The 18,984-nt window shown below is 41.7% G+C and overlaps 1 protein-coding gene and 1 non-coding gene across 2 annotated transcripts in view; one reads left to right on the top strand and one right to left on the bottom strand.

The window, feature by feature from the left end:
- Cdyl2 (chromodomain Y like 2) overlaps positions 1 to 18,984 on the bottom strand; it is a 192,378-nt gene that overhangs the window by 117,251 nt on the left and 56,143 nt on the right. The window lies entirely within an intron of this gene.
- Positions 3,455 to 3,561, top strand: LOC121136666. The gene has a single exon (XR_005873717.1). It is a non-coding gene; the product is annotated as a U6 spliceosomal RNA (small nuclear RNA).

Raw genomic sequence — 18,984 nt, 5'->3', positions numbered from 1 at the left:
TTCTCACATATGCACATTCCCTGCCTTCCGTTTACACTGAGTATCTGGACCCCAATGATGGACTTAGGGGTGCTAACTGCATCTTTCTGATTTTCTCCCAATCTGGCCAAACTGAACCAATTTCCTTTTGCTTCTTTTAGATGACGTGTCTCTTGCATTGACCTACTGAGCATCAGTGGCTTAGCCTGACTTGTGAGGGCTGCCGGGGCCCAGGCTCTAACTCTAATGACTTCAGTTATAATGTGGCCCACGGAGAAAAGAGAATGCTAGAGATGGAGACACTGAGGGTGATAAACAGTCTGCACATCTAGAGGACAGCTCGGCAGAAAAGTGGAGAGAGAAAGAATAGTTAAGTAGACTTGGTGTGGCATGTAAGAGGGAGCCCTCCTCCTAGGGAGTCGGGCTACTTGACAGTTAATGGCAAGGGGTCTTAAGTGCATCTATTCAATAAGGTTTATTGCATAAGCTTCCGGTATCTAAAAGGCACTGAGCTGGACTATGAAATACAGATACACTCCCTGCAGTTTAAGAATGTATTTCAAGAAAGAGAAGTGTTGAAAAGACCATTGCCATGGCATTTTCCCTGAGAGCTTGGTCCCAATTTTGTAATGTGATATTAGTATTTCTTCAGTGTAAAGTTGGAAGGTCATGAGAGACCTGCCACAAAGTACAGTCCGAGTAATGACAATCTCAGCAGTCCTTGTGGACTGCAACATTGCTGAGGCCCTCTGTGCAAAGGCTTCCCAGGGATCCCTGGGCCCTAAGCTTCCTCCCCTGCTTTACACACCACAAAACTGACATTTGCCACCTAGCTCAGACCTCATCCTTGACATCTGATTGATTCTTCCAGCCATGCCATCTGCTCACTTCTGTTCACCATCCCAGGCAAGAACTCTTCGGGAGAACAAGAAATAAAAGCTGGGTGTGGAGCAATCCAAACACATAAGAGTCGTAGAAACTCCTATTAGATCCCACACAGAGATGGTCTCTCCCCCACGTCTACCAGAGTCTGCAGAAGGCCTTTCTGAGACTCGCCTCTATCCAACATCCAGGGCAAGAATTAATTCTTCAGAAGAACAGGGAGTAAACATTGGGTATGTGGCACACACATGTAATCCTAGCATGTGAGAAGCTGAAAACCGGCGGGCACTACACGGTGAGTTCCAAAACAATCTGGGTTACACAGCCAGAACCTAACTGAAAAAAAAATCGTTGGTTAACTTTCTTCTTGTCATTACAAAATCAACTTAAGGATTTGTTTGTTTGGTTGGTTGTTTTTTTTTTTTTGGCTCACAGTTTTGAGGGTGATGGTCCATCACAGAGGGGAGGGCATCTCCACAGTGGGAGGGTGCACAGCAGAGACTTCTCACATCCTCATATCTTGGTGTAACAGGAAGCAGAGAACAGGCAGGAAGGGGGATCAGACCACAAAACTCTAATGCCAGCTCTCAGTGACCTCCTGCCTCTGGTGACGTTCCACTTCCTAAAGGAAGGCTTCACAACCATCCACAACAGCACCACCATCTGAGAGCAAGGATTCAAGCAGGAGAACAAAGTGTCTCCAAAACAGACCTCAGTCGATCAGAGAGCTCCCAGGCCAGACAGTCCCACCAGGGATCCAAACAACTTCTCCATGCCAAGGAGAAAAGTAGGGCCTTGGAGCCATGGTGACCAGGGCCAGTGCTTTCCCGGGTCACGGGTCCATGGACACTCCACATGGCACCCATTTGGTCACATACCCTGACTTCCTGGGGAATGACCTTGAGACGGCAACACAAGATGCACTGCTGAATCTGGGCCTGGGTGTGTGTGTGTACACACCTCCATCTGACCAACATCCATTTGTCAGCTCCTGGATATAATTGCGAAACACGGCACACCCCCACCATCAATACATTTACAAATCACAGCACTTCAGAGTCCTTTCATCAAACCTGTCTCATCTGTCTAGTCTCATTTCTAGACAAAACATGACACAGAGCCATCACACACAGAATAGTGTCATAAACAAACCACGCACACACTGTGGTTTGAAACTTCATTCAAACTGCATTCTGTTCCACAGTTGTGGGTAAGTGTATGTGTGGAGGGGCGTGGGGTGGTTGTGAATACATGGGTGTGGTTTCGAGTGTGTGCAAGGGCAGAAAAAGCATGTGCAGAGGCCAAAGGTCAGCTCAGGTGTGTCCCTCAGGTGCCATCCACTCTGAGATATTTAAGGCTTATTTATTTTAGTTATATATATGAGTGCTTTGCCTGTATGTATATATGTAGTATGTATGTATATACACCAGGTGTATGCCTGGTCCTCTCAGAGGCCTGAAGAGGGCATTGAACCCCCTGGAACTGGAGTTATGATGGTTGTAAGCTACTATGGGGGTACAGGAATGGAACCCAGGTCTTCACCAAGAACAGTAAGACTCTTAACTGCTGAGTCAACTCTCCTGCTTTTCCACCTTGTTTTTTTGAAACAGTGTCTCTCACTGGACCTGGGGTTGGCTGATTAAACTAAGCTGTGAGGTCAGCAAGCCTCAGGAATCCTCCTGCCTCCACATCACCAATACAAGTACAAGCCACTATATCTGGATTCTTCATACAACTCATGATCTCCTGGTTGCAGGGCAGGGATTTTATCCATGTGCTGTCTCCCTGACCCTTTACAAGATATTAAGTTGCTAAGTTTTTAAAGATGTGTTTTTAATTATGTGTATCCAAGTGGTTGTGTACACATGAGAACAGGTGCTGCAGAGGACAGAGGCATTGAATCTCCCTGGAGCTGGAGCCATGGGAAGTACCTGACATGGGTGATGGGAACCGAACTCAGGTCCTCTGGAAGAGCGTCACTACCCTTAACCACTGCAAACTCTTCAACCACCTCAAGTCACTCACTGTCACTTTACTAGTCCCCAGCTCTCCAGGAAGTAAGGAGGAAGTCAGCAGATAAAGCAAGCAGGCTAGAACTCAGCTATACAATACTTGACAGGGAAGGCAAGACAGCCTATGACTGAACAGCAGGACCCTGGATTCAGACACCATGGGGTGAGAAATCAACATTGGGAAGAAAAGTAAATGAGACCTGAAATGTGCTACAGTCTTGGCAGCTTAGAAACATGATGCTAGGTGGGAACAACCAATCACAAATGGCCACATGCAATATAAGGCCTACACCCTACCACGTGCACACACACACACACAAAGACAGAGAGAGAGAGAGAGAGAGAGAGAGAGAGAGAGAGAGAGAGAGAGAGAGAGAGAACAATTTTGGATAAATTACTCAGCTTCTACAAAACTGTTCCTCGTCTATAAAATAAAAATACCAGAACAGAAAAATCCAAGAAAAATGCATATATCAGTGGCTGTATAGATCTGGGGACCAGGTAGGGCAATGCAGGAAAAGGATGGTGACTGCTGAAGAGTTAAAAGGACTATTTTGATGGAATAAAAATGCCCTAAAATTGTGCTTGCTTAGGCAGCACATATACTAAAATTGGACTAATACGGAGAAGATTAGCATGTCCTTCAAGCAAGGATGATACGCAAATTCGTGAAACATTCCGTATTTTTTAACTCTGGTCCCCTAACCACCAGACCACTAAGGGGCTCTTTCTGCACCCACTAGAAGAAGAGATGGGAAAGAGACAATACAAAAACACACTCAGCAACAGAAAAACAAATATGACACTGCCAGATTCTAAAGACTCCACACCAGCAAGACTGAACATTCCAATGCAAATGAAGCAGAAAAGAATGAACTTAAAAACAACTTCATGAAAATGATAGAGACCCTAAAAGAGGATATAGGAAAATCCCTCAAAGAAATGGAAGAAAAAAAAAACAAAAAATGCAAGAAATGGAAGAAAAAACAAACCAAAAAATGCAAGAAATGGAAGAAAAAAACAAACCAAAAATTCATAAAATGCAACAAATGGATGAAAAGATAAACCGAAAATTGCAAGAAACAATTCAAACAGTGCAAGGGTTGAAAACTGAAATAGAGACTATAAAAAAAAACACAATCTGGCCGGGTGTCGGTGGCACAAACCTTTAATCCCAGAACTTGAGAGGCAGAGGCAGGCAGATCTCTGTGAGTTCGAACCAGCCTGGTCTACAAAGCAAGTTCCAGAACAGTCTCCAAGAAAATACAGAGAAACCCTGTCTCAAAAAACCAAAAAAAAAAAAAACCCAAAAAAAACCCACAATCTGAAGAAAGGCTGGAAATAGAAAAGTTGGGGAAATGGTCAGGTACTACAGATACAAGCATTACCAACAGAATACAAGAGATGGAAGAGAGAATCTCAGGTGCTGAAGATACACTAGAAGAAATGGTTCATCGACCAAAGAAAATCTTAAGTCCAACAAATCCTTAACACAAAACATCCAGGAAATATGGGACACTATGAAAAGACCAAACCTAAGAATAATAGGTATAGAAGAAGGTGAAGAAAACCACCTCAAAGGGGCAGAAAACATATTCAACAAAATCATAGAAGAAAACTTTCCCAACCTAAAGAAAGGCATGCCAATGAAGGTACAAGAAGCTTACAGAACAACAAATAGAGTGAATCACAAAAAAGTCCCCTCGCCACATAATAATCAAGACCCCAAATATACAGAATAAAGAAAGAGTATTAAGATCAGCTAAGGAAAAAGGCCAAGTAACATATAAAGGCAAACCTATCAGAATTACACCTGACTTCTCCATGGAAACTCTGAAAGCCAAAAGGTCCTGGATAGATATTCTACCAACACTAAGAGACATGGATGCCAGCCAAGACTACTATACCCGGAAAAGCTCTCAATCACTATAAATGGAGAAAACAAGATATTCCATGACAAAATTAGATTCAAGTAATATATATCCACTAACCCAACCCTACAGAAATTTCTAGAACAAAACGCCAAACCAAGGAAGTTAACTACAACCAGAAAAACATAGGCATTAGATAATCCCATTTTACCAACAGCCAAAAGAAAAAAGGAGTGGAAATCCACACATAATTCCACTGACAACAACCATTCCAAATCAAAGAAGAATGAGCAATCAATGGTCATTAATTTCCTTCAATGATATTAAAGACACAGGCTAACAGAATGGATTCGAGGACGGAACGTATCCTTCTTCTGCATACATGAAACACACTTCATCCTCAAAGACAGACATTACCTGAGAGTTAAAGGTTGAAAAAAGATTTTCCAATCAAATGGTCCCAAGAAACCAGCGGGGGTAACAATCCTAATATCTAAAAATTAGACTTTAAAATATAATCAATCAAAAGAGATGAAGGAGGTTATTACATACTCATCACAGGTGAAATCCACCAAGATGAAGTTTCAATTCTGAACATCTATGCCCCAAATACAAAGGCATCCACGTTTGTAAAAGAAACATTACTAAAACTTAAATCACATATAAAGCCCCACACACTTATAGTTGGAGACTTCAACAACCCACTCTCACCACTAGACAGGAATACCAGACAGAAACTCAACAAAGAAGCAAAGGGTATAATAGAAGTAATGACCCAATTGGGATTAACAGACATCTATTGAACATTCCATCCACATAAAAAAGGAATATACCTTCTTCTCAGGGCCACATGGAAGCATCTCAAGAATCAAATACATACTTGGCAACATATCAAAACTCAGCAGCTACAAAAAAATTGGTATAACTCCATGCATCTTACCAGACCACTATGTGTTAAAATTAGAATTCAACAAAAACACAAATTACAGAAACCCTACAAACACATGGAAATTGAATAATGCACAACTGCACCATTCCTGGGTCAAAGAAGAAATAAAAAAAAAGAAATTAAAGACTTCCTAGAATTCAAGGAGAATGAAGACACAACATACCCAGACTTATGGGACACTTTGAAACCAGTGCTACGGGGGGAAGTTCATAGCACTAAGTGCCCACATGAAGAAACCGGAGAGCCGGGTGGTGGTGGCTCACGCCTTTAATCCCAGCACTCGGGAGACAGAGGCAGGCGGATCTCTGTGAGTTCAAGGCCAGGCTGGACCGATAGCCTCCAAGACAATACAGAGAAACCCTGTCTTGTAAAAAAAAAAAACAAAAATAAAAAGAAACTGGAGAATAATCACACTAGAGAATTGACAGCACAGCTGAAAGCTCTAGAATACAAAGAAGCAAAACCACCCCAGAAGAGTAGATGCCAGGAAATAATTAAATTGAGGGCTGAAATCAATTAAGGAGAAACTAAGAAAACAACACAAAGGATTAATGTAACGAAGAGTTGGTTCTTTGAAAAAATCAACATGATAGACAAAACTTTATCCAAACTTACTAAACGACTAAGTATGAACATGCAAATTATCAAAATCAGAAATGAAAAGGGGGACATAACAACGGACTCTGAGGAAATCCAGAGAATCATCAGGTTATACTTTGAAAACCTGTACTCCACAAAATTCGAAAATTTAAAGGAAGTAGACGACTTCCTGGATACCTATCACTTGCCAAAATTAAACCAAGAACAAATAAGCAATTTAAATAGACCTATAACCCCTATGGAAATAGAAGCAGTCATCAAAAGTCTCCCAACCAAAAAAAGCCCAGGTCCAGATGGCCTCAGTGCAGAATTCTACCAGAAATTCAAGGAACAGCTTATACCAATTCTTCTCAAAGTATTCCACACAACAGAAGCAGAAGGGACTTTGCCAAACTCTTTCTACGAGGCTTCAATAACCTTGATCACCAAGCCACACAAAGACACAACTAAGAAAGAGAACTTCAAACCAATATCCTTCAAGAACATTGATGCAAAAACACTCAATAAAATACTGGCAAATCAGATCCAATTACACATCAAAACAATCATTCACCACGATCAAGTACGTTTCATCCCAGAGATGCAGAGATGGTTCAACATATGAAAATCCATCAATGTAATGCATATAAACAAGCTGAAAAACAAAAATCACATGATCATCTCACTGAATGCTGAAAAAGCCTTTGACAAAATCCAACACCCCTTCATGATAAAGGTCTTGGAGAAATCTGGGATAACAGGAACTTACCTAAAAATAATAAAAGCTATATGCAGCAAACCAACAGCCAACATCAACCTAAATGGACAGAAACTCAACACAATTCCACTAAAATCAGGAACAAGACAAGGCTGTCCACTTTCTCCATACCTTTTCAATATTGTACTTGAAGTTCTAGCCAGAGCCATAAGAAAACAAAAGGAGATCAAGGGGATACAAATTGGAAAGGAAGAGGTCAGACTTTCCCAATTTGCAGATAATATGATAGTTTACATAAATGACCAAAAGAACTCTACCAGGGAACACTTACAGTGAGTAACATCTTCAGCAAAGTGTCAGGACAAGATCAACTCAAGAGAATCAGTAGCCCTACTATATACAGATGATAAGAGGGCTGAGAAAGAAATCAGAGAAACATTACCCTTTACAATTGCCACAAACAACATAAAATACCTTGGGGTAACGCTAACCAAACAAGAGAAAGACCTTTATCACAAGAACTTTGAGTCTTTAAAGAAAGAAATTAAAGAAGCCCTCAGAAAATGGAAAGATCTCCCATGCACTTGGATAGGTAGGATCAATGTAGTAAAAATGGCAATCCTGCCAAAAGCAATCTACAGATTCAATGCAATCCCCATTAAAATACCAGCACAATTCTTCACAGAACTTGAAAGAACAATAATGAATTTTGTACAGGAAAACAAAAGACCCAGGATAGGCAAAACAACCTTACTCAACAAAGCAACATCTGGAGTCATCACCATCCCCGACCTCAAGCTCTATCATAGAGCTGTAGTCCTGAAACCAGTTTGGTATTGACACAAAAATAGACAGGTTGACCAATGGAATTGAATTGAGCACCCTGATATTAACCCATACATGTATGAACATCTGATCTTCAACAAAGCTAAAAATATACAATGGAAAAAAGAAAGCATCTTTAACAAATGGTGCTGGCATAACTGGATCCATGTCTATCACCATGCACAAAACATAAGTGCAAATGGATCAAAGACCTCAACATAAATACAGCCACACTGAACCTCTTAGAAGAGAAAATGGGTGGTACCCTTGAACGAATTGGTACAGGAGACAACTTCCTGAACATAACACCAGTAGCACAGACAGTGAGATCAACAATTAATAAATGGGGCCTTCTGAAACTGAGAAGCTTCTGTAAGGCAAAGGACACAGTCACCAAGACAAAAAGACAGCCCACAGAATGGGAAAAAATATTCACTAACCCCACATCTGACAGAGGGCTGACCTCCAAAATTTACAAAGAACTCAAGAAGCAAGTCTCCAAAACACCAAAGGATTCTATTAAGAAGTGGGCTACAGAACTAAATAGAGAGTTTTCAATAGAGGAGTCTAAAATGGCTGAGAGGCACTTGAGAAAGTGCTCAACATCCTTAGCCATCCGGGAAATGCAAATCAAAGCAACTCTGAGATACCATCTCACTCCTGTCAGAATGGCTAAAATAAAAAACACCAATGACAATTTATGCTGGAGAGGTTGTGGTGAAAGGGGAACACTCCTCCACTGCTGGTGGGAGTGCCAACTTGTACAGCCACTTTGGAAATCACTATGGAGTTTCCCCAGAAAAATAGGAATAAACCTACCACAAGACCCAGCAACTCCACTCTTAGGTATATATCCAAAAGATACCCATTCATACAACAAGGATGTCTGTTCCACTATGTTCATAGAAACATTATTTGTAATAGCCAGAACTTGGAAGAAACCTAGATGCCTCTCAACCAAAGTGTGGATAGAATAAATGTGGTACAGTAACACAATGGAGTACTATTCAGCAGAAAAAAACAATGGAATCCTGAAATTTGCAGGCAAATGGATGGCACTAGAAGAAACCATCCTGAGTGAGGTAACCCAGTCACAAAAAGAAAAACATGGCATGTATTCTCTCATATATGATTTTAGACATAGATCTGGGGAGTGCCAGCCTACTATCCCATGGCTAGAGAGTCTGGGAAACAGAATATTCATTCAGTGGCTGATGGAAGCAGAGGCAGACTCCCAAGGCTAAGCACTGAACTGAACTTAATAAATCCAGTGACAGAGAGGGAGGACTGATGACCAAAGGCATTAAGACTGGGCTCGTTTAACCCCCGGAAACAGCTGACCTGACAAGGGTTAGCTCTTGAATCCCAGACTGATGCCTGGGAATCCAGTATGGGACTGATCCAGACCCCCTGAATGTGGGTGCCAATGAGGAGGCTTAGGTAATCTATTGGGCGTTGGGTAATATGTCAGTATTTATCCCGGGTATACAAATGGACTTTGGGCGCCCATCCAACAATGAGAGATGCACTCTCACCCTGAACTCTTGGGGTAGGGTCTAGACTCTGCCATGGATGAAATGACAGACTATAGACACCCCCATGGATGGCCTCACCCTCCCTGGGGAAATGAGGGAATATTGGAGGTTGGTGGGAGGGTGCGGGAGGAGGGGAGGGAAAGAGAGAGGGACCTGGAATTGACAGGTAAAGCAACTCAGCTGAATTTGTTATTTAAAACAAAGCTTGTGGCATTTGCAAGCTCAGCACTGGTAGGCTGCAGAGTCAGTCAGTCCAGAAGTGCAAAATGGGAAATCCTACTTCAAAATACAAGATAGACATCATCCTGTGAAACAACACACTCACAAATGTATATGCCCCAGAACTCATTCACATACATACATACTCAATTGTACACACACACAGAGAGAGAGGGAGGGGAGAAACCCCGGATAAATTACTCAATTTTTTCAAAACTATTTCCTTGTCTATAAAATGAAAATGATTAACTGTATCAGGTCTTAAATTACTGTGAGAATCTAGAGGAATAACTCATATCAGCTATTCTGATCATTATCAGTATCAGTTATAAAAGATTAGCCAAATGTTCACAATAGCCAAAACACAAAATCTATCCCATTTACTATTAGTGAGTGAATACAGAAACAAAACATAGTATAGGCAATGTCAACTTGACACAGCCTAGAGTCATTTGAGAGGAAAGACTCTATTGAAGAATTGCCTAGAACAGGCTGGCCTGTGGGCATGTCTAGGGTTGTGTTGTATATTAACTCATACAGGAGGGACCAGCCCACTGTGGGCAGCACCATTCCCTTGGCATGTGATTCTGTGCCATAAGGAAACCAGCTAACCATGAGCCTGAGCACAGCATGAACCTGAGCACAAGCCAGCAAGTACTGTTCATGCCTCTATGTCAGCGGTTCTCAACCTGTGGGTCACAATCCCTTTGGGGGTTGTAAATCCAATCTTTACCTTACAATTCATAACAGTAGCAAGATTACAGTTATGAAGCAGCAACGAAATAATTTTATGGTTGCGGTCATCATGTCATGAGGGATTATATTAAGGGCCACAGCATTAGGACCACTGCTCTATGGTTTATGCTTTAGTTTCTGCTTGAGTTCCAGCACTGACTTTCCTCAATGATGGACTGTTACTCAGAAGTGTAGCCAAACAAAGCCTTTCCTCCCCAGGTGGTCAGAGAATTATTCCTCACAAAAACAAAATGAAATTTGTACATACATACACTGGAGGATTATTCAGCATTCAAAGAAAGGAAATACTGACATTTGCTGTGACATGAATGAACCTTCAGGACAGCACATGGAGGGAAGAAAGCTAGTTTCCAAACTCCTACGTGATTCTTCTTACATGAAGCGTCTGGAGTAGTGAGCTTCTTAGACAGAGACTAGAACAATAGATTCCAAGGGCTGGGGGAGGAGAATGGGGCATGAAAAGGTATATGGCTGGGCCACGGTGAGAAATGTACATCATTGTGAATCTCCTTCACGCTTCTAGTTATGCTCTTAAAATGCTGAAAACAGCAAATTGCATGTGAACTTTATCATAATTAGAACAGGATTGGGAGCTGAAGAAAGAAAGAGAGCAGAACGGAAGGGAAACGTGGAAAAAAATTCATAGGAAAACATACCAAGAGCCGAAGTCCTTGCACAACAGGTCCATAGAATAGCTTGGCCCCAGCAGGCTCATGGCAGCACCCAGCATATCACTGCCTTTTGGAGTGTGCTGGCCTCACCCACAGCCTGCCAGCCACACCACCACCCACACCCGCCCTGAAACAAGCAGTACTAGCTCAGAACTCGGGGTGGGAGCAGAGTGAGTCACTGAGTAACACAACTCAGCCTTTTGACAGAGAGCAGGCCCTGCCTCATCCCTGCCCCCCCCCCACACCTACAACCTCTGTCTACACAGTTACCAAAAAAATGCATATTCAGGCTCACCATCAAGGCAGCATAGACAGTCAAGGATGGAATGGAGACAAAATGACCCTCAGGATCCAAAGACAGAACTCCCTTTGTCAGTTGCCCCATGAGTGGTTCTGTAGAGTGATGGGTGTAGGAAGTAGGGAAGGCATGTGAGGAGAGGGCCCAAGAAGTGCTCAGGAAAACTAGAAAAAACACAGGCTGGGGCTGAGGAAGTCACTCAGTTGGTAGAATGTTCACCTAACATTTGGAAAGTTCCAGATTCCACTCCCAGCACCACCTAAACCAGGCATGATGGTGCACACCCATAATCCCAGCAGTTGGGGAATGAAGGCCGGAGGATCAGAGGTTTGAGGTTTATCCCCAGCTACATAATACGCTCAAAATTCAAGGTCAGTCTGGGATTTAGGAGATGCCATCTCAATAAAAGTAGGAGGAGGAGGAGGAGGAAGAGGAGGAGGAGGAGGAAGAGGAGGAGGAGGAGGAAGAGGAGGAGGAGGAGGAAGAGGAGGAGGAGGAGGAAGAGGAGGAGGAGGAGGAAGAGGAGGAGGAGGAGGAGGAGGAGGAGGAGGAGGAGGAGGAGGAGGAGGAGAAGAAGAAGAAGAAGAAGAAGAAGAAGAAGAAGAAGAAGAAGAAGAAGAAGAAGAAGAAGAAGAGAGGAAGTGAGAGGAAAGGCCAGGAAGGAAGAAAAGAAAAAAAAGTAAGACAGATTAAAATAGGCAGGACCAAATTTCACAAGGCTAAAATGTTCAGCGAAGTATCCCTGGATGACATCCTAGTTATGGTCCACAGATGGACCCTATCCAGAAGATGTATCAAAGCCAGTGGGTTGCACAACCCTGTCTCATGGCCCATGGTCTCCCATAGGTCTGTATCTTTCCTTTTTGTTGGGGGAGAGAGAGAGAGGGGAATAGATATAACAAGAGTCAACAATATATAGAGAGGCACAGGAAAAGCATTGAAGACATCATACACAAGGACAAGGTCCACCTCCCCTTCACAGTTCTACAGTGTGTGACATTCCACCATAATAACTGCAGGGCATTCATTGTATTACTGTCTTAGAACTTCTAAGCAATACAATAAGATAAAAATAAGAATAGCAACAAATATCTATGAAAGAATCAAAAAGATAAGACACACATATACAATCATACATCTTCACAGCCCAAGAGAATAAAGTGAAAGTATAGAGTTTAAAGAAATAACTTTAGAAATCTGTCTGGTTACCAAATAAAGATCTAATCAATAGTCAGCAATAACTGGTTTAAAATATAGTAAGAGAAACTACCCTATTTAGAGAAGCAACAAAAATATAAAATGCCTGGAAATAAAATTTAACAACAAAAAAAGTGCGGGATCCAATGAAGAAATCTGCAAAACAGCAATACAGTTTTTTTAAAAAGCATTTATACTAAATGGAGACACTACTATATTTGTGGATGGGAAGTTCATTACTGTAAACATGTTAATTTTCTCAAACTCAACTTGAAACTTCAAGCAATTTTAATCAAAATCCCATCTGGAATTTTTTAAACTTGACAAATTTATTTTAAGTAAATAAGCAGAAATAGCCCAGAAACCTTTTAAACAACAAAAAAAACTGAATTTAGGATTTGTAGTAATATTTATTATAATAGAAAGTTGTCACAAAGTAGTTTTACTATAAGCACAAGTAGAAGCTAAAGTCATATAAAAAGCACCAGGCCATACCTATAGATACACCATGTATGCTATGCAGTAGGCATATGTTTATAGAATAGATGTTTATATATTGTAAAATGATATTTTAGGCTCTATATTCAGTAAAGTGTGTGGACAACTGGTTAAATAAAAGAAATTATGGGACCCTGATCTTTATCATTTACAAATATGAACACAGTTTAACTCAAGAATTACAAGTAAAAATAAATAAATATACACACCAAATAAACTGCACAACAGAAAATGATCTTTTTAAAATTTATACAAAAAGTTCAAAAGTTTTCATGAAATAAAATTTCAAATCTTGAGATATCAAATGTCATAAATTAGATAAACCCTTACAACCTAAATAATACATAAGGTAATCTTAAGTATTTAAATAAATTTTATACTTCAGTTAGAAACAGAGAAACACACTAAGAGAAACATTAGGGAGTATTAAGCATGGGGAGAAAAATAAACATAAATGACTGATGAACAAACAAAAGTTATTTCAGTTCACCAGTATTAAAAGTATGGAAAACTAAAACAATGAATCAGCACTTTTCCCCAAATCTGCAAGAATTAAGATAAGTGACCATCAGTGACAGGTTCTTGGCCCTCTATGCTAAGAAGATATCAATTCCAACTCATTTACAATATTTATGAAGGGCAATTAGGCAAAGCGCAGAACAAAACCTTTGAAGTGGTAGCATCTTTTGGTCAGTAATTCCACTTTCAAAAAATACCCTATGCATAAAATCTCCAAGTCACCACATGTTACACACACACACTCAAAACTAGCATAGTTCTGTGCTGCAAAATGGATCGTATTGCTTGTATGATTTGCTCCTTGAAATAGATTCTGATATCTTGATTTTTGCAGGTAAGAAATCTGAGACATGGAGAGGTCAAGAAATCATCCAAAATCACACAACTACTTATTTATGGGGTAGAGCCAGTATCCAAACACAAGAAGTATGTCTGTCAAGCTAGACTCTTAAATTTTAAGATGCCTCTAAGGAAGCATCAATCCCAATAGCAAAAGCTTTGGCACAGCACCTAATCAAGTTAACAGAGGAGAAGTGGATAATTGGATGGATGGGTGTGCAAATGGACAGATATATGGCTGCATGGATGGGTGGATAGATAATCTGGATAGATGGATAACTGGATGGCTAGATAGGTGAGTAAGCAGGTAGATAATTAGATAGATGGATGCCTGGATAATGACAGCATTGGTGGGTGGATGGATGAGCAAATGGATAAATGAAGAGATGAGTGAAGAAATGGATGGATGGATGGATGGATGGATGATTGGACAAGTAGATGAATAGATGGATGAATAAATAACTGGATTGAAATATAGATGTGTGAGTGAATGGATGGGTGCATGAATGACCCAATCATTATGTCTCCATTTCTGTTTCCACTCACATATATGAGATATTAACTTTTAGTGGGCCTCATGAAAACAAGCAGCAAAGTCCAAGTCCCCTCCCAGGAGTAGACATTAAGTAGAAGTACAGGCACTGTGGGCTCATTTCTTGAACCAGAAGCTGGTTATCTTTTCAGGTCCTTAAAGCTTCCTTGCTTTATAAAATAGAGCCCTGAAGAAGTCACCAGGCATGTAGTGCCTCAACAAACAACAAACCAAAGGTCACCAACTGTAGGCATGAGACAGTCACTGAAACAGAAGGTTGTTCTCCTGTAAAATGCATGGAGCATTCAGAGTTAGTCAGGAAACATGATCCCTAAACCATCCTTAGCCACAGGTCTCATACATGCCCCAAACCCCAAAACTGTCTGACATAGTGAACTCTATGTTACCTGTTCTGTCATCATCTTGAACCACGTAAAGTTATTTTCTATAATATATTAATTTGAAATAGCCATTTCTGAGACAGTATCTCATTGTGTATCCCAGGGTGCTAGGATTACAGACATATACCACCATGCCTTTTTTTTAACTTTGAAAGTCTGATTGAGAGTGAAGCCAACTGATAACTGAAAGCCACACCCTGGTGACCAGAAGACAAGGTGTTTCTCAGCACAGGCTCGTGCCGGATGGGAGGTTAAGTGATTGCAGTTATCAGTTATCATGGCAATGATTATACTACCCTCAGTGACTCTGCTGAAACTCCAAAAGGAAAACTGAACAGTTCATTCGAGTATACCCTGGCAGCCCCCTGACTCACTTACTCACTAATTTCACATTTTCAAACTCCTGGGAGGCATCATGACCCATTTGTAAAGTGTGATGGCTAATCTTAGTTGTCAACTTGCTTGGGTCTGGAATCAACTAAGAGATAAATTGCCAGGCACACCTGTGAGGGGTTTTCTTGATCAGGTTTTAAAACCCACCCTAAACTTGAGCAGCACCTGCTGGGCAGACAGGGCAGGAACAGGCACGGGACAGAACCTGAGTTCCTTCCTCCTTCTGGCCTTTACTGTTCTACCTACTTGGCTGGGATCTACAAAGTTGTTGGGGACTCTTTTTTCCTACCAAACTCTTGAGTGTTTGACCACACTTACTAACATGATCTCTTCCTTCAAAAATCCTACTTCTAAATTCTGACCTCAGAGGGTGACAACGTGGTATCCCAACAGAAAAGGAGCACATCATTATCAGTTAGTTATATTACATCTGTGGGTCAGCACAGCAAAGGATTGTCTGGCTCCAAGAGCTCTGGCAGGCTGTCTTCCCCATTGACAGGCTGACAAGATACCATATCTTTGTGACAGCAGCGCACTCCTTCCTTCTTGGGAGAGGGACTGGGTTGCCCCACCCTGCTCGGCCCTCTTTCTGTGAGCCACAATCCCAGGAGCCTGAATTAATGACACTGGCCATCACCCCACCCAATCAGAGGCCCTTTCCAAACAGGCACCCAATTGTCTTTCTTGTGCCACAAATATACAAAACCCTTGACTTTGGGGAAATGACTGATGCAAGATTAAAACCTCCTGTTTTAAAACCCCACTTCCCAGCTAATAAACATCCTGACAGTGCAGTGCTGTGTGGCTACCCTCAGGAGGCACCAGTAGATCACTCCCTGTCTGCTAAGCAGAGTAACCCAGGTGAAATGCCCAAGGCACCCTCTTGGGGGGTCCCCCAGATAGCATGAGGGGGCCTGGGTGGTTTTAGGTAAGACTCTGTCCATGGTCCCTCTGCAACATCAGAGAGGATTTCTGCATCAAGAAAGAGCCTGGAAACCCAATGCTCACTCCCTTTGACAACCAGTGACTCCATGGCCAGAAGTCAAATGAAACCTAACACAAAATGGAAAGCAGAAATCCAGCCTGCCTGCTAGCCAGCTGTGTGGCTTGGGAAAGCTACCTTGCCTTTCTGCAGTTGAGTTCCTAATTTACAAAGGAAGGATGAAAACAGAAGCCCCTTCGTAGATTTGGCACAAGGGTTAGATGAGATAAGAGTTATAAAATGCCCCAAATGGTATCTGCATAGAGTTACTCAGCAAATGTCAGCTGTCACTGTTACTACTGTTACTACAACCACCCCTAGAGTTTGGGATAATGGAAATATAACCACAAACAGCTTCTTTCACCATGGTTTCTTTACATGTGGCACCAGGACCAGTGGTGACTCTTCATCTCCTTCAAAGCTGGACTGTACACATGGAGTCCAAGCAATTTTCACCCTATCCGCTCAAGAGTTCTAGAATGTTTCAACAGTTCTAAGCACCAAAGACAGTCAAAATGAATCCCAAGAATGTAAAGCAGGAAGCTAACTAAGACAGAACAATATGTGACCAGGCAGCCCAGGCAGGAGCCTTCAGACACACAAGAGAAGAAACACACCACTTGGGGCAGTGTCAGCGGGTGTCCTGGCAGGAGGACACAAAGATATTGCTTACAGAACACTATACCTACAACACAACCTGTAACTGTGGTCCACTTACTGTCGCATGCATGCTATCAATTTTCATATAGCATTGTCTTAGTTAGGGTTTCTATTGCTATGAAGAAATGTGAGGACCATGACCATGGCGACTCTATGTTTATAAAGGAAAACATTTAATTGGGGCTGGCTTACAGGCTCAAAGGTTTAGTCCATTATCATCATCATGATGGAAACATGGTAGTGCACAGGGAGACATGGTGCTGGAGAAGGAGCTGAGAGTTCTATATTAGGCATTTGAAACCTCAAAGCCCATCCCCAGTGACATACTTCCTCCAACAAGGCCACACCTACTCCCACAAGGTCACACCTCCTAATGCCACTCCACAAGCATTCAAATATGAGTCTGGGACAGCCATTCTTATTCAAACCACCATAAGCATAGAAGAATCTCCCTGTGCTTAAAAGCAAAGTAATCAAACAAAAAGTTCACATTTCAAGAAAATTAGGGGGAGATCCACAATCACCCTTATCTGTATTCTATGCTCCCCCCAAACCCTCATTAAAGAGACTTTCAGTGACAGAGGCATCTGAGCTCAGATCTAATCTTGGCAACTCAATTTTACATCCTTGGGTATGGACTTAACTCTCTCTGCAACTCAGAGAGAGAATGACAACACCTGTACTTCATCGTAGCTGGGAAAGGAACTTAAAATATGCTTCATGAAACAACTAGATAGTGGGATAGGGCCTATTAAGCACTCATTGGGTGCCATTGTTAGTAGCAGCATCAGAAGTTACAGTGGTCATGGTGTTTGGTCCTTTGTCTTCTAGAACATTCCTTTCAGCAGCAGATTTGGGTCCTGTTCCCCTCCCAATATCTGAGTTCAGAGAAGTGCATACTATAGAAAGGAGTTAGAGTGATAAATACCATTGCTGCAGACTCTCCCAGAACATAATCAGCAGACTTCATCACTCAGACCTGAGGCCTCACACACCCCTACTATGTCATGGCCCCTCTCGAACACACACCTGGGTATCCAGTCTCACTGGATCCCTGTTACTGGGACCTTCTTACTCCTGCCCATCTAGAAGCCTTAATTTATACTTGGAGACTTTAACCAGACAGGGAAAGCACAAGCTTTTCTTGAGTCTTTAGGCAAGATGTCCAAACCCAAACACTGTGTTTACAGCAGTAGTTCTTTGAAAGCAGGTTCTAGGGAGCCATAGGACCCCAGCCATCAGCACAGCATGCAGCAGGTGGCACACAGAGAAGTCAAGTTCAACCACCAAGAGCCCCTTCATACTAGCTGGAGAGTCCAGCAAGCCCATCAGACGCAAAGGAAAGCCAGTAAGAAACAGTACCAGAGTTTCTACCATTTAACACTTGGGTGGATTCACCAAGCTGGAGTCCATGTAACTTCCAAAGCCTTAGTTTACACAAATCACACTCAGAGTTGTTATTAAGTACAGAGAAAGGGGTCTGCAAAGAGTACAACATTAGGAAAAAAATCACTCAATACATTTATTATCAGCACTCCTACCTATCCCAATCTTTACCTTTTTTTTGCCTTTGCTATATTGGTCCTTGAACATGAAACTCAGGGCCTTGAACATGCTAGGAAAGCACTCCACCACTCAGCTAGAATGCTAACTCCATATCAACATTTGTCTTTGACCTTGAAATGACCCTGGTGCCTAGCCCTCTAACTTTCAACTTTGTGCTAAGGGTATCTAACTAAGAGATTGCAGGAGGATTCCACGTTGGCTCACCTTGTTAAAAGCACATTGGACATCACACAAGGGGCTAACTGCCATACTCTCTCTGTGTGCAGTACAATATTGTCATAAAGAACACTTGAAGTAGATGAATGCACTCAAAGCTGGCACTGACCCTTGAGATGTAAAGCAGATGCAAAGCTTCATGTGTAACGTGGCTCCCACTATGCCTAAATAACATCCAGACAACACGACAGTGGAAACTGTTCAGGGTAGAAAATGGTGATGGGTGGTTTTGTGTTTGTTGTCACTTCTACTTTCATTTTCAGTCTTTTCTCTAGCAATCCTAAGAATAAAAAAAATAAGAAAACTCTACTGAATGCCTAGGGGTATTTTCGCTAGGACAGGTGATGATTTTTAAAACTGTTAGCACCTATACAAATAATTAGAAAT

The sequence above is a fragment of the Mesocricetus auratus genome, unplaced genomic scaffold, assembly GCF_017639785.1.
Source record: "Mesocricetus auratus isolate SY011 unplaced genomic scaffold, BCM_Maur_2.0 Super-Scaffold_6723, whole genome shotgun sequence".
Classification (NCBI taxonomy): domain Eukaryota; kingdom Metazoa; phylum Chordata; class Mammalia; order Rodentia; family Cricetidae; genus Mesocricetus; species Mesocricetus auratus.
The sequence above is the reverse complement of the archived record's forward strand: the minus strand, read 5'-3'. Positions and strand labels throughout refer to the sequence as shown.